The sequence below is a fragment of the Taudactylus pleione genome, unplaced genomic scaffold, assembly GCF_031769625.1.
Source record: "Taudactylus pleione unplaced genomic scaffold, aTauple2 ptg000495l, whole genome shotgun sequence".
NCBI classification, from domain to species: domain Eukaryota; kingdom Metazoa; phylum Chordata; class Amphibia; order Anura; family Myobatrachidae; genus Taudactylus; species Taudactylus pleione.
The window spans coordinates 857,202-872,240 of record NW_028284897.1 but is presented as its reverse complement, the minus strand read 5'-3'; the positions used below and the strand labels follow the sequence as shown (position 1 = coordinate 872,240).

The window sequence follows — 15,039 nt, the reverse complement described above, 5'->3', positions numbered from 1 at the left end:
AGTTACCCTGCAGCGTGTGTAGCGGTATATGTAGGGAGAGTGACCCTGCAGCGTGTATAGCGGTATATGTAGGGAGAGTGACCCTGCAGCGTGTATAGCGGTATATGTAGGGAGAGTGACCCTGCAGCGTGTATAGCGGTATATGTAGGGAGAGTGACCCTGCAGCGTGTATGGCGGTATATGTAGGGAGAGTGACCCTGCAGCGTGTATGGCGGTATATGTAGGGAGAGTGACCCTGCAGTGTGTATAGCGGTATATGTATGGAGTTACCCTGCAGTGTGTATAGCGGTATATGTAGGGAGAGTGACCCTGCAGTGTGTATACAGTATATGTATGGAGAGTTACCCTGCAGCGTGTATAGCGGTATATGTAGGGAGAGTTACCCTGCAGTGTATAGCGGTATATGTAGGGAGAGTGACCCTGCAGTGTGTATAGCAGTATATGTAGGGAGAGTTACCCTGCAGTGTGTATAGCGGTATATGTAGGGAGAGTTACCCTGCAGTGTGTATAGCGGTATATGTAGGGAGAGTTACCCTGCAGTGTGTATAGCAGTATTTGGAATTGGATCACGTGAATGGTATAATAGTGTGTAAGGAAGACACAAGGAGCAGTGGGCACTAAGGTGGTAGCAGAGTGGTAGCATCTAATAATAGAGGTTCCTGCCACCCACCTCCTCCCCTCTATGTAATACCTATTATATGCTGCAGGGCGGCAGAGTAATGGGAGGATATATACACTAAGTTATATCAGAGAATGATTTGCTAGAGATAGAAATAAAAGCTGTCACACACCATCAGGACACAGCAACAGTGAGGAGTAAGGACTTCGGTGGGCAGCACGGTTGGTGTAATGGTTAACACTGCTGCCGCACAGCATTAAGGTTTTGGTTTTGATTCCCTCCACAGCCCTAACTGTGTGGAGTTTGTATATTCTCCCTGTGCTTGTGTGGGTTTCCTCCGGCTGTTCTGGTTAAACATTTGCTGTAGTGTCCATGTAGCAGGGAATATAGAGTGTAAGCTCCACTGGGGCAGGGACTGAGGTGAATGGCCAGATACTCTCTGTAAAGCGCTGTGTAATATGTGTGTGCTATATAAATAACTGGTAATAATATAAATAGTATATGGGTGTCCCTGATGCTCCGGGTGGTGTCCCCACTATGTCTATATATCTGTGTATGTAATTACACTTTTCTCTCTGTACTTCTCTTTCCTGAGCTTAGAGGATGAGGCTATAAAGGTATTTTGTGAAAATATAAATATATTAGTACATACTGCACAATATTATACTGATACATTGTGATATTGTGTGTATTTATTTATCTGGTTTTCCATGTACAAGGTGCCAGATGAGCATCTACTTCCCAGTGCTGGGATTCCAGGGACTGAATGTTGGTCATGTGCTAAGTAACTAAGTGATGCATCATTAAACACATTTTATTTTTTATCTCAATATCTCTGAGTTAATAAATAGACCGATATACCTAACACATACATTGTGCACCCAACCGGTATCACATGGCCATTCTCTTTACTGGTTATATTGTTTTGTATGTCATGTACTTAACTAAAACAACAAACAAATGGATCCGCTAATATCGTGTGTACTAATATACAATGTATCACCCCTCACACGTTACCACAGGTGCTAGGAAATCATTACACGTAGTGTCTGGAGTCCGGTCTCTCCCATGTCATAATGTTAAGAAGACAAAAGTATCTCTCATCTTTGCTGGGGGAACTCAATGACAAAATATTACACTATAACTTTGTTAATATCATTTTAATATATATAATAAAACAAACAACGTACAACACATAAAGTATCAAACGATGATACAGCAGAGATAGGAATAATAAATAGTATGGTATTACTGAGTGTTAATACTCAGTAGTATAGGCAGCAGTCATGTTCAAGTAAATAGGCAACTCTGTATATAGGGCCTGATTCAGAGCCGCTCGTAAGCTCCGAGCGATGTTCGCACAACTGTGCATGCGTATGGGTCGTAATACGCATGCGCGAACCAGTCATTGCGGTCGGAAATTTTGTGCTCGCAAAATAGCGAATGCCTGCTAATTTGAGTGACAGAATGAGGCGTTTGTGGGTGGTAACAGGGGAAGGTGCTTGAAGAAGGGGAGTGGAGATCAGAACGCAGGCGTGCATAAAGGTCAAAACGGGCGTTTTAAGGGTGTGCATAATTAACAAAGCAGCGTCATTGACCACGTCACTTGGTTGTCTTTTAGCCTGAACTGCTCGCATGATTGCGGTAGGAAAATCCAACCACAAGCACTGCGAGCAGTTCATACGCCTTTCGATGTACTCGATTAATCTAATAAATAGCAGAGATGACGTAGGATGCGAGCGGCCAGGGGACGTTTTATAAAAAATAGCGAGCGCATGTTTCGTTCGCTCGTTCAGACATAGAGGCGTCAACAGACCGCAAAGAGCGAGCGCTCAGTTTAAATATCCGGCCCCTTTTTCTGAACGAGCGAGCGCAAATAGCGTCCGGCTCTGAATCAGGCCCATAATGCGTAGTAAGACAATATATAATACCTGGTAATTGCTTACATAGAGTTACCTGGTATAGTCTTCTAATATAGAGCAATATGTAGTGTCTAGCACTCACTACTTATCTCCAACATATAACTACACATACACTTATATACAGTATAACTACATATACACTTATATACAGTATAACTACATATACACTTATATACAGTATAACTACATATACACTTATATACAGTATAACTACATATACACTATATACAGTATAACTACATATACACGTATATACAGTATAACTACATATACACTTATATACAGTATAACTACATATACACTTATATACAGTATAACTACATTTATATACAGTATAACTACATATACACTTATATACAGTATAACTACATATACACTTATATACAGTATAACTACATATACATTATATACAGTATAACTACATATACACTTATATACAGTATAACTACATATACACTTATATACAGTATAACTACATATACATTTATATACAGTATAACTACATATACACTTATATACAGTAACTACATATACACTTATATACAGTATAACTACATATACACTTATATACAGTATAACTACATATACATTTATATACAGTATAACTACATATACACTTATATACAGTATAACTACATATACACTTATATACAGTATAACTACATATACACTTATATACAGTATAACTACATATACATTATATACAGTATAACTACATATACATTATATACAGTATAACTACATATACACATTATATACAGTATAACTACATATACACTTATATACAGTATAACTACATATACATTATATACAGTATAACTACATATACATTATATACAGTATAACTACATATACATTATATACAGTATAACTACATATACACATTATATACAGTATAACTACATATACACATTATATACAGTATAACTACATATACACTTATATACAGTATAACTACATATACACTTATATACAGTATAACTACATATACACTTATATACAGTATAACTACATATACACTTATATACAGTATAACTACATATACACGTATATACAGTATAACTACATATACACGTATATACAGTATAACTACATATACACGTATATACAGTATAACTACATATACACTTATATACAGTATAACTACATAATATACATGTATATACAGTATAACTACATAATATACACTTATATACAGTATAACTACATAATATACACTTATATACAGTATAACTACATAATATACACTTATATACAGTATAACTACATAATATACACTTATATACAGTATAACTACATATACACTTATATACAGTATAACTACATATACACTTATATACAGTATAACTACATAATATACACTTATATACAGTATAACTACATAATATACACTTATATACAGTATAACTACATAATATACACTTATATACAGTATAACTACATAATATACACTTATATACAGTATAACTACATAATATACACTTATATACAGTATAACTACATAATATACACTTATATACAGTATAACTACATAATATACACTTATATACAGTATAACTACATAAACACTTATATACAGTATAACTACATATACACTTATATACAGTATAACTACATATACACTTATATACAGTATAACTACATATACACTTATATACAGTATAACTACATATACATTAATATACAGTATAACTACATATACACTTATATACAGTATAACTACATATACACTTATATACAGTATAACTACATATACACTTATATACAGTATAACTACATAATATACACTTATATACAGTATAACTACATAATATACACTTATATACAGTATAACTACATAATATACACTTATATACAGTATAACTACATTTACACTTATATACAGTAACTACATAATATACACTTATATACAGTATAACTACATAATATACACTTATATACAGTATAACTACATAATATACACTTATATACAGTATAACTACATATACATTAATATACAGTATAACTACATATACACTTATATACAGTATAACTACATATACACTTATATACAGTATAACTACATAATATACACTTAAATACAGTATAACTACATTTACACTTATATACAGTAACTACATAATATACACTTATATACAGTAACTACATAATATACACTTATATACAGTATAACTACATAATATACACTTATATACAGTATAACTACATTTACACTTATATACAGTAACTACATAATATACACTTATATACAGTAACTACATAATATACACTTATATACAGTATAACTACATTTACACTTATATACCAATTAGAGCAGATTAATATATGTTACTGAAAAAGATATAGAAAGGTTGGTCTAATGTATCATGTAATAGTTATGTTGGTTATTATACAAAAATAGCTATTGGTTATATATAGAGAATAGTTTTTGCCAAAAATATGGTAGTCTACAGAGGTATCGCCAAAAAAGTGAAAATAAAGATACTCCATTACAGACATATGAAGAAGGCACCTGCTGCTCTGTGTGTGACATGTATTTATACGGAGAGTGAGCGTACCCTCTGACCATCCTAGGGTGTGACACACAGAGTGAGCGTACCCTCTGACCATCCTAGGGTGTGACATGTATTATACACAGAGTGAGCGTACCCTCTGACCGTCCTAGGGTGTGACATGTATTTATACACATAGTGAGCGTACCCTCTGACCGTCCTAGGGTGTGACATGCATTTATACGGAGAGTGAGCGTACCCTCTGACCGTACTAGGGTGTGACATGTATTATACACAGAGGGAGTGTACCCTCTGACCATCCTAGGGTGTGACATGTATTATACACAGAGTGAGCGTACCCTCTGACCGTCCTAGGGTGTGACATGTATTTATACACATAGTGAGCGTACCCTCTGACCGTCCTAGGGTGTGACATGTATTTATACGGAGTGAGCGTACCCTCTGACCGTCCTAGGGTGTGACATGCATTTATACGGAGAGTGAGCGTACCCTCTGACCGTCCTAGGGTGTGACATGTATTTATACACATAGTGAGCGTACCCTCTGACCGTCCTAGGGTGTGACGTATTTATACACAGAGTGAGCGTACCCTCTGACCGTCCTAGGGTGTGACATCGTTTATACACAGAGTGAGCGTAACCTCTGATCGTCCTAGGGTGTGACATCGTTTATACACAGAGTGAGCGTAACCTCTGATCGTCCTAGGGTGTGACATGTATTTATACAGAGAGCGAGCGTACCCTCTGACCACCCTAGGGTGTGACATGCATTTATACAGAGAGTGAGCGTACCCTCTGACCGTCCTAGGGTGTGACATGCATTTATACAGAGAGTGAGCGTACCCTCTGACCGTCCTAGGGTGTGACATGTATTTATACACAGAGTGAGCGTACCCTCTGACCGTCCTAGGGTGTGACATGTATTTATACAGAGTGAGCGTACCCTCTGACCGTCCTAGGGTGTGACATCGTTTATACACAGAGTGAGCGTAACCTCTGATCGTCCTAGGGTGTGACATCATTTATACACAGAGTGAGCGTAACCTCTGATCGTCCTAGGGTGTGACATGTATTTATACAGAGAGCGAGTGTACCCTCTGACCACCCTAGGGTGTGACATGCATTTATACAGAGAGTGAGCGTACCCTCTGACCGCCCTAGGGTGTGACATGCATTTATACAGAGTGAGCTTCCCCTTTGATCGTCCTAGGGTGTGACATGTATTTATACAGAGTGAGCGTACCCTCTGACCGTCCTAGGGTGTGACATCGTTTATACACAGAGTGAGCGTAACCTCTGATCGTCCTAGGGTGTGACATCATTTATACACAGAGTGAGCGTATCCTCTGATCGTCCTAGGGTGTGACATGCATTAATACACATAGTGAGTGTACCCTCTGACCGTCCTAGGGTGTGACATGCATTTATACACAGAGTGAGTGTACCCTCTGACCATCCTAGGGTGTGACATGTATTTATACAGAGTGAGCGTGCCCTCTGACCACCCTAGGATGTGACATGCATTTATACAGAGAGTGAGCGTACCCTCTGACCGCCCTAGGGTGTGACATGCATTTATACAGAGTGAGCTTCCCCTTTGATCGTCCTAGGGTGTGACATGTATTTATACACAGAGTGAGCGTATCCTCTGACCGTCCTAGGGTGTGGCATGTATTTATATAGAGAGTGAGCGTACCCTCGGATCGTCCTAGGGTGTGAATAATTTTATAGGGCATCTGCTTTTATGAAGTAGATAGAGGGGAACTCTGTTGAATCAGCACAGGGATCTCCTAAATCACCGACCCAACGAGAGAACACAAAGAAATAACAGGAAGTGTAGAATGTAGATTAGACAATAAAGTATGAATAAAGGGAAATAATGTCACAATCGTGCTGCTGCTCCCTATGTACTATAAAGCAGCGACGGGAATGTGAGCGGTACACCGCTGTGAGTGGCATTTAGAAGAGATAAGATCTAGGCCGGGTGGATCGCTAAATGGGGCAGTGAAGGACATTGCAGGGTCACAGCTCACACCCGTGCCAGCAAAACACCTACCTGAAGGCGATACCCGAGCAGGTTGCCGGGAACACAGGTCTGTAGCCCAGCGGTGGTGAAGTGGAGAGCAGGTAAGAGAAAATAAAATTATTGCTGCTGCCTGGTACGGGACACCCTGCTCGTGTACAGGCGGTGTCCACTGAGTCACAGACGGACGTTTCGCTGAACCGCTTCCTCAGTGTGTATCAGGAGATCTGTCCTGACTGTCATTCTTATCTGCAGGATGGACCAATCAGGAATCCCCGGAGATCAGTAAGATATGTTACATGAGCCCTGATTGGGGGAGAACCTCTTGATCTATAAAGGAGTCTAATAGGATATGCAAATGAGGGGTGTGTGCAGTCAGCACACAGCTGTTATAGTTCACCATTCACTGTAACCTATAGTAATCACATATAGAAAGTTACTGTTATTGCCATGAATGGGTAAATAATATTAGGTCTGGATAGCGTCACAGGGGAAGGTGATAAATACTATGTATTATAGATTTACACTAAACCCTATTGGCTGATAATCCCTCTTTAGCACTCACTACTACTCACCAATTAGAGCGGATCAATAGATGGTACTGACAACTATGTAGAAAGGTTGGTCTAATGTATTAAACTAAGTATTATGTAATAGTTATGTTGGCTGCTATACAAAATATAGCTATTGGCTATTTATAAAGAAAAATAGCTTCTGCCAAAAATATGGTAGTGTGTAGAGGTATCGCCAAAAAAACATTTTTCTTTTTTTTTTTTTTTATAAATAACGCTACCCCAATTACAGACATCATGGAGGCAGCTGCTGCTCTCTGTGTGACATGCATTTATACAGAGAATTGGTCCAGTCAAGAGGACATAACAAGTATCTGTAAATCTCTATCACAATATTGCATGAAAATCAGTGGTAAATAGGAATAAATGGTCAAAAAATGATTTGATGACTCGGTGAGACACACTGATGACTGGTGAGACACATTGATGACTGGGTGAGACATTGATGAATGGTGAGACACACTGATGACTTGGTGAGACATTGATGAATGGTGAGACACACTGATGAATGGTGAGACACACTGATGATTGGTGAGACACCCTGATGAATGGTGAGACACACTGATGACTGGGTGAGACACACTAATGACTGGGTGAGACACACTGATGACTGGGTGAGACACACTGATGAATGGGTGAGACACACTGATGAATGGTGAGACACATTGATGAATGGTGAGACACACTGATGAATGGTGAGACACACTGATGAATGGTGAGACACACTGATGAACGGTGAGACACACTGATGAACGGTGAGACACAGTGATGAACGGTGAGACACAGTGATGAACGGTGAGACACAGTGATGAACGGTGAGACACACTGGTGAATGGTGAGACACTGATGAATGGTGAGACACACTGATGAATGGTGAGACACATTGATGAATGGTGAGATTACTGGGAAAAGAGGGACCATAAGTGAAAAATAAAAAGGAGGAAAGTGTTGTCTGCACACCCTCAGGTGGATAAGTGAGTGTGAAAATCTCATATCATAATAAAATTGTTGTGTAAGTGTAACATTATTATGTACAATAATTACATCTGTAAATACGATGTATGTGTGAAAATGTAGGAACAATGTTATAATTAGGGGTGTGCACCGGCCACTTTTCGTGTTTTGGTTTTGGATCTGGATTTTTCTTCGTGTTTTGGATCTGGATTGGTTTTGCCAAAACCACCCTTCCGTGTTTTGGGTTCTGGGTTTTGTGTTTTGGATCTGTATTTTTTTGAAAAAAAGCATAAAAACAGCTAAAATCACAGAATTTGTAGGTTTTTCTGCTCCTATGCTATTATTAACCTCAATAACCTTAATTTCCACTCATTTCCAGTCTATTCTGAACACCTCACACCTCACAATAGTGTTTTTATGTCCAAAAGGTTGCACCGAGGTAGCTGGATGACTATGCTAAGCGACACGAGTGGGCGGCACAAACACGTGACCCATCTAGGAGTGACACTGCAGTGGCAGACAGGATGGCAGTTAGAAAAACTAGGCCCCAAACTGTACATAATGCAAAGAAAAAAAGAGGTGCAAGATGGAATTGTCCTTGGGCCCTCCCACCCACCCTTATGTTGTATAAACAGGACATGCACACTTTAACAAATCAATCATTTCAGCGCCAGGGTCTGCCACACAACTGTGGCTGAAATGATTGGTTCGTTTGGGCCCCCACAAAACAAGCTGGCAATTAATGTGTCCCTGCACAAACTGGCTCTACGGAGGCAAGATGTCATCCTCATCCTCCTCATCCACCGATTCCTCACCCTCTTCAGTGTGTACATCCTCATCCTCACAAAGTATTAACTCGTCCCCACTTGAATCCACCACCACAGGTCCCTCTGTACCTTCTGGAGGCTGGTCTCCCTGGAAGAGCTGATAATTCATTTTGATGAACATCATCTTCTCCACATTCTGTGGAAGCAACCTCCTACGCCTTTCGCTGACAAGGTTCCCGGCTGCACTAAACACTCTTTCGGAGTACACACTGGAGGGGGGGCAACTCAGGTAAAATAGAGCCAGTTTGTACAGGGGCCTCCAAATTGCCTCTTTTTCCTGCCAGTACAGGTATGGACTGTCTGACATGCCTACTTGGATGCTGTCACCGATGTAATCCTCCACCATTCTGTCAATGGTGACGGTATCATATGCAGTGACAGTAGACATGTCAGAAATTGTTGCCAGGTCCTTCAGTCCGGACCAGATGTCCAAACTTGGTCCTGCCTGCCCTGCATCACCGCCAGCGGGTTGCTTAGGATACCTAAGTTTTTTCCTGGCAGCCCCAGTTGCAGGAGAAAATGAAGAAGGAGCCGTTGACGTGTCACGTTCCGCTTCAGCTGACAGTGTGTTCACCAGCAGGTCTTTGCACCTCTGCAGGCTTGTGTCGGCCGGAAAGAGAGACACCACATAGGCTTTAAACCTAGGATCGAGCACGGTGGCCAAAATGTAGTGGTCTGATTTCAACAGATTGACCACCCTGGAATCCTGGCAAAGCGAATGAAGGGCTTCATCCACAAGTCCCACATGCCGAGCGGAATCGCTCCGTCTTAGCTCCTCCTTCACTTTCTCCAGCTGCTTCTGCAAAAGCCTGATGAGGGGAATGACCTGACTCAAGCTGGCAGTGTCTGAACTGACTTCACGTGTGGCAAGTTCGAAGGGCTGAAGAACCTTGCACAACACGGAAATCATTCTCCACTGCGCTTGAGTCAGGTGCATACCCCCTCCTTTGCCTATGTCATAGGTGGATGTATAGGCTTGTATGGCCTTTTGCTGCTCCTCCATCCTCTGAAGCATATAGAGGGTTGAGTTCCACCGCGTCACAACCTCTTGCTTCAGGTGATGGCGGGGCAGGTTCAAGAGTGTTTGCTGGCGCTCCAGTCTTCGGCACGCAGTCGCTGAATGGCGAAAGTGGCCAGAAATTTTTCGGGCCACCCAAAGCGTCTCCTGCACGCCCCTGTCGCTTTTCAGAAAATTCTGCACCACCAAGTTTATTGTGTGAGCAAAACATGGGACGTGCTGGAATTTGCCCAGATGTAATGCCCGCACAATATTGGTGGCGTTGTCAGATATCACAAATCCCCAGGAGAGTCTAAGTGGGGTAAGCCACTGGGCGATGATTTCCCTCAGTTTCTCTAAGAGGTTGTCGGCGGTGTGCCTCTTACTGAAACCGGTGATACACAGCGTAGCCTGCCTTGTAACGAGCTGGCGTTTCTGAGATGCTGCTACTGGTGATGTTGCTGCTGTTGCTGCGTAAGGTGATACATCTACCCAGTGGGCTGTCACAGTCATATAGTCCTTAGTCTGCCCTGTTCCACTTGTCCACATGTCCGTGGTTAAGTGGACATTGTGTACAACGGCATTTTTCAGGACACTGAGGACACTTTTTCTGACGTTTCTGTACAGTCTCGGTATCGCCTGCCTAGTGAAGTGGAATCTAGACGGGATTTGGAACCGGGGACACACTACCTCCATCAATTGTCTAAATCCCACTGCACTAATGGCGGATACCGGACGCACGTCTAACACCAACATAGCAGTCAAGGCCTCAGTTATACGTTTTGCTTCAGGATGACTGCTGTCGTACTTCATCCTCCTCGCTAAGGACTGTTGGAGGGTCAATTGTTTAGTAAAAGTAGTGGTGTTCCTACTTCCTCTCTGGGATGATGAACGACTCCCAGCAGCAGCAACAGCAGCAGCGGCAGCAGTAGGCGTAGCAATGCAGGATCCTCCGGAGGAATCCCGGATAGGAGAGTCAGTCATGCCAGTGATATGGCCTGCAGGACTACTTCCGATCCTAAGGAGGAAATTGACGAGGAGGGAGTTGACGGTGTGGTTTGCAGGCGCTTGGATACAACAGGACAACGGGATTTAGGTGTCCCTGGACTGCTTACGGTCTGAGCCAAAGTTTCTGAACTTGACAGTAACTTTTTATGAACGCGCTGCAGGTGCCGTATAAGGGAGGATGTTCCTAGGTGGTTGACGTCCCTACCCCTACTTATTTCACCTTTACATATGGTACATATGGCAAGACAGTTGTTGTCCGGATTTGGATAGAAATATTGCCAGACCAAAGAGGTGGAATGTTTGGTCTTCTGCCCAGGCATGACCGTGATGGGCTTTTTCATCCCACGGACAACAACTGTCTCCCCCGGAGCCTGATTTAAACAAACCACATCACCATCAGAATCCTCCTCGCCAACTTCCTCCTCAGCGCCAGCTACACCAGTATCCTCATCCTGTTGTACTTCAACAGTGACATCTTCAATTTGCATATCAGCAAGTGGACTGTGGGTGCTCCTTTCAGCACTTGCAGGGGGCGTGCAAATGGTGGAAAGAGCCACCTCTTCCCGTCCAGTGCTGGGAAGGTCAGGCATCGCAACCACCACCACACTTGGACTCTCCTTGGGGATTTGTGATATCTTCTTAGAAAGCACAGTTCTTCGCTGTGCTTTTGCCAGCTTAACTCTTTTGATTTTTTTAGTGGGAGGAGTGCTTCCATCGTCATGTGAAGCTGAACCACTAGTCATGAACATACTAGGGATCGACCTTAGCCGTTCCTTGCCACTCCGTGTCGTAAATGGCATATTGGCAAGTTTACGTTTCTCTTCAGCTGATTTAAATGTCTTTTTCAAGGTCATTTTCCTGAACTTTGCCATTTGGGATTGTATGTGCCCTCTACTATGACATTGGGCATCGGCCTTGGCAGACGACGTTGATGGCATGTTATCGTCTATGTCATGACTAGTGGCAGCAGCTTCAGCACTAGGAGGAAGTGGTTCTTGATCTTTCTCTATTTTATTTTTATCGGAGAAAGTTTGGTCCTCCATTTATGTTATATCGATTTGATATATACGTGCGGCTAAACACAGAAAATAATTTTTTTTTTGGTTTGGACTGGAGTGTACTTTGTGGGTTACAGCACCCTTTAACGGTCAAGCCAGCCGGCCCTTTACTTATGACACAGGCGCACGCTTGGCACTACTTTGTTGATGCACGTGCGGCTACTGCGCACACAATTCACAAACACAGAAAATAATTTTTTTTTGGTTTGGACTGGAGTGTACTTTCGGGGGTTACAGCACCCTTTAACGGTCAAGCCAGCCGGCCCTTTACTTATGACACAGGCGCACGCTTGGCACTACTTTGTTGATGCATGTGCGGCTACTGCGCACACAATTCACAAACACAGAAAATAATTTTTTTTTGGTTTGGACTGGAGTGTACTTTCGGGGGTTACAGCACCCTTTAACGGTCAAGCCAGCCGGCCCTTTACTTATGACACAGGCGCACGCTTGGCACTACTTTGTTGATGCACGTGCGGCTACTGCGCACACAATTCACAAACACAGAAAATAATTTTTTTTGGGTTTGGACTGGAGTGTACTTTCGGGGGTTACAGCACCCTTAACGGTCAAGCCAGCCGGCCCTTTACTTATGACACAGGCGTACGCTTGGCACTACTTTGTTGATGCACGTGCGGCTACTGCGCACACAATTCACAAACAGAAAATAATTTTTTTTTGGTTTGGACTGGAGTGTACTTTCGGGGGTTACAGCACCCTTTAACGGTCAAGCCAGCCGGCCCTTTACTTATGACACAGGCGCACGCTTGGCACTACTTTGTTGATGCACGTGCGGCTACTGCGCACACAATTCACAAACACAGAAAATAATTTTTTTTTTGGTTTGGACTGGAGTGTACTTTCGGGGGTTACAGCACCCTTAACGGTCAAGCCAGCCGGCCCTTTACTTATGACACAGGCGCACGCTTGGCACTACTTTGTTGATGCACGTGCGGCTACTGCGCACACAATTCACAAACACAGAAAATAATTTTTTTTTTGGTTTGGACTGGAGTGTACTTTCGGGGGTTACAGCACCCTTTAACGGTCAAGCCAGCCGGCCCTTTACTTATGACACAGGCGCACGCTTGGCACTACTTTGTTGATGCACGTGCGGCTACTGCGCACACAATTCACAAACACAGAAAATAATTTTTTTTTTTGGTTTGGACTGGAGTGTACTTTCGGGGGTTACAGCACCCTTAACGGTCAAGCCAGCCGGCCCTTTACTTATGACACAGGCGCACGCTTGGCACTACTTTGTTGATGCACGTGCGGCTACTGCGCACACAATTCACAAACACAGAATATATATTTTTTTTTTAGCACTTGGGGGGGCACCCCTGATGGACAGAGCACTCCCTGGACAACACTACAGCACCTCTTTAGGACTGGGCCACTGCACAGGACTTTGGAGTGGACACAGCCCCTATGGAGAACTGACTGCACAACACAGTCCAGCCAGCCCCTATGGACTTTGAAGTAGTGGACACAGCCCCTATTAACAACAGCAGCACAGCACAACACAGCCAGCCCCTATGGACTTTGAAGTAGTGGACAACAGCAGCACTACACTACACAGCCCTAACTCCCACCCTCCCTCTTCACTGTCCACAGCCGAGTGAGAAAATGGCGCCGACGCGGGTACCTTATATAGGATCCAAAACCCGCGAGACTCGGAAGGCGGGATGATGACGTTTTGCCTCGATTTCAGATCCGAGTCAGGCGGGAAAAGTCAAGCCTGACTCGGATCGGACTCGGATCGGGGGGGTTCGGATTTCAGAAATCCGAACCCGCTCACCCCTAGTTATAATGTGTGTGTGTGTATATATATATATAACAGTACATATATAAACCTAAGTATGGTGTTGTGACAATGAATGGTGTGTACCCTTAATATGAGAAAAAAATATATATACTGAAAAATCGAGATAGTGTACGGAGTGAGTCGTGTATAAGTGGTGACTCTATAGAGGGATAAAAGATTTATGTCTATGGTCCTACAGGGACAGTGGGTAAGGATAGTAATATCTAAGCCATCAGAGAGATTATACAGTAATATATCACTCAAGGCAGTTGCCAAATATTGATATTCTAATACTGTTACGATGCTCTAGCAATTGCTAGGACCGAGATGAAGGTATTGGAGATACGAGGCACATCCAAGAACAGTCACGAGCAGAATATTAAAATCATGGCAGTTTACTTTATAAATTATATGGTGGACCTGGAGGGCCAGTACAAACACAACATGTCAATGGTGCAGTAAGGAGCTGATACCATAGGACAGGCAATAGAATATACTGTAGACTTACAGCCCAAACTAAAGTTGTTGAATGGCCAGAAGGCCTAGATGACAGCGATGCTTGAAACGTGGTGTAGAAGCAGGAGTGCTGGAGGGCCTAGTAGACAGCGATGCTTGGAACGTGGTATAGAAGCAGGAAAGCTGTATGGCCTGGAGGGCCCTGTAGACAGCGATGCTTGAACTCGGGGTACTTTGGTCACTTAGAAGCCGGTGAGCAGAGTACACGCTGCATGTACTGATTA

General features: G+C 42.4%; 1 protein-coding gene across 1 annotated transcript in view; it reads right to left on the bottom strand.

Moving 5' to 3' along the window:
• Positions 1-15,039, bottom strand: part of LOC148502496 (uncharacterized) — a 258,997-nt gene that overhangs the window by 226,322 nt on the left and 17,636 nt on the right.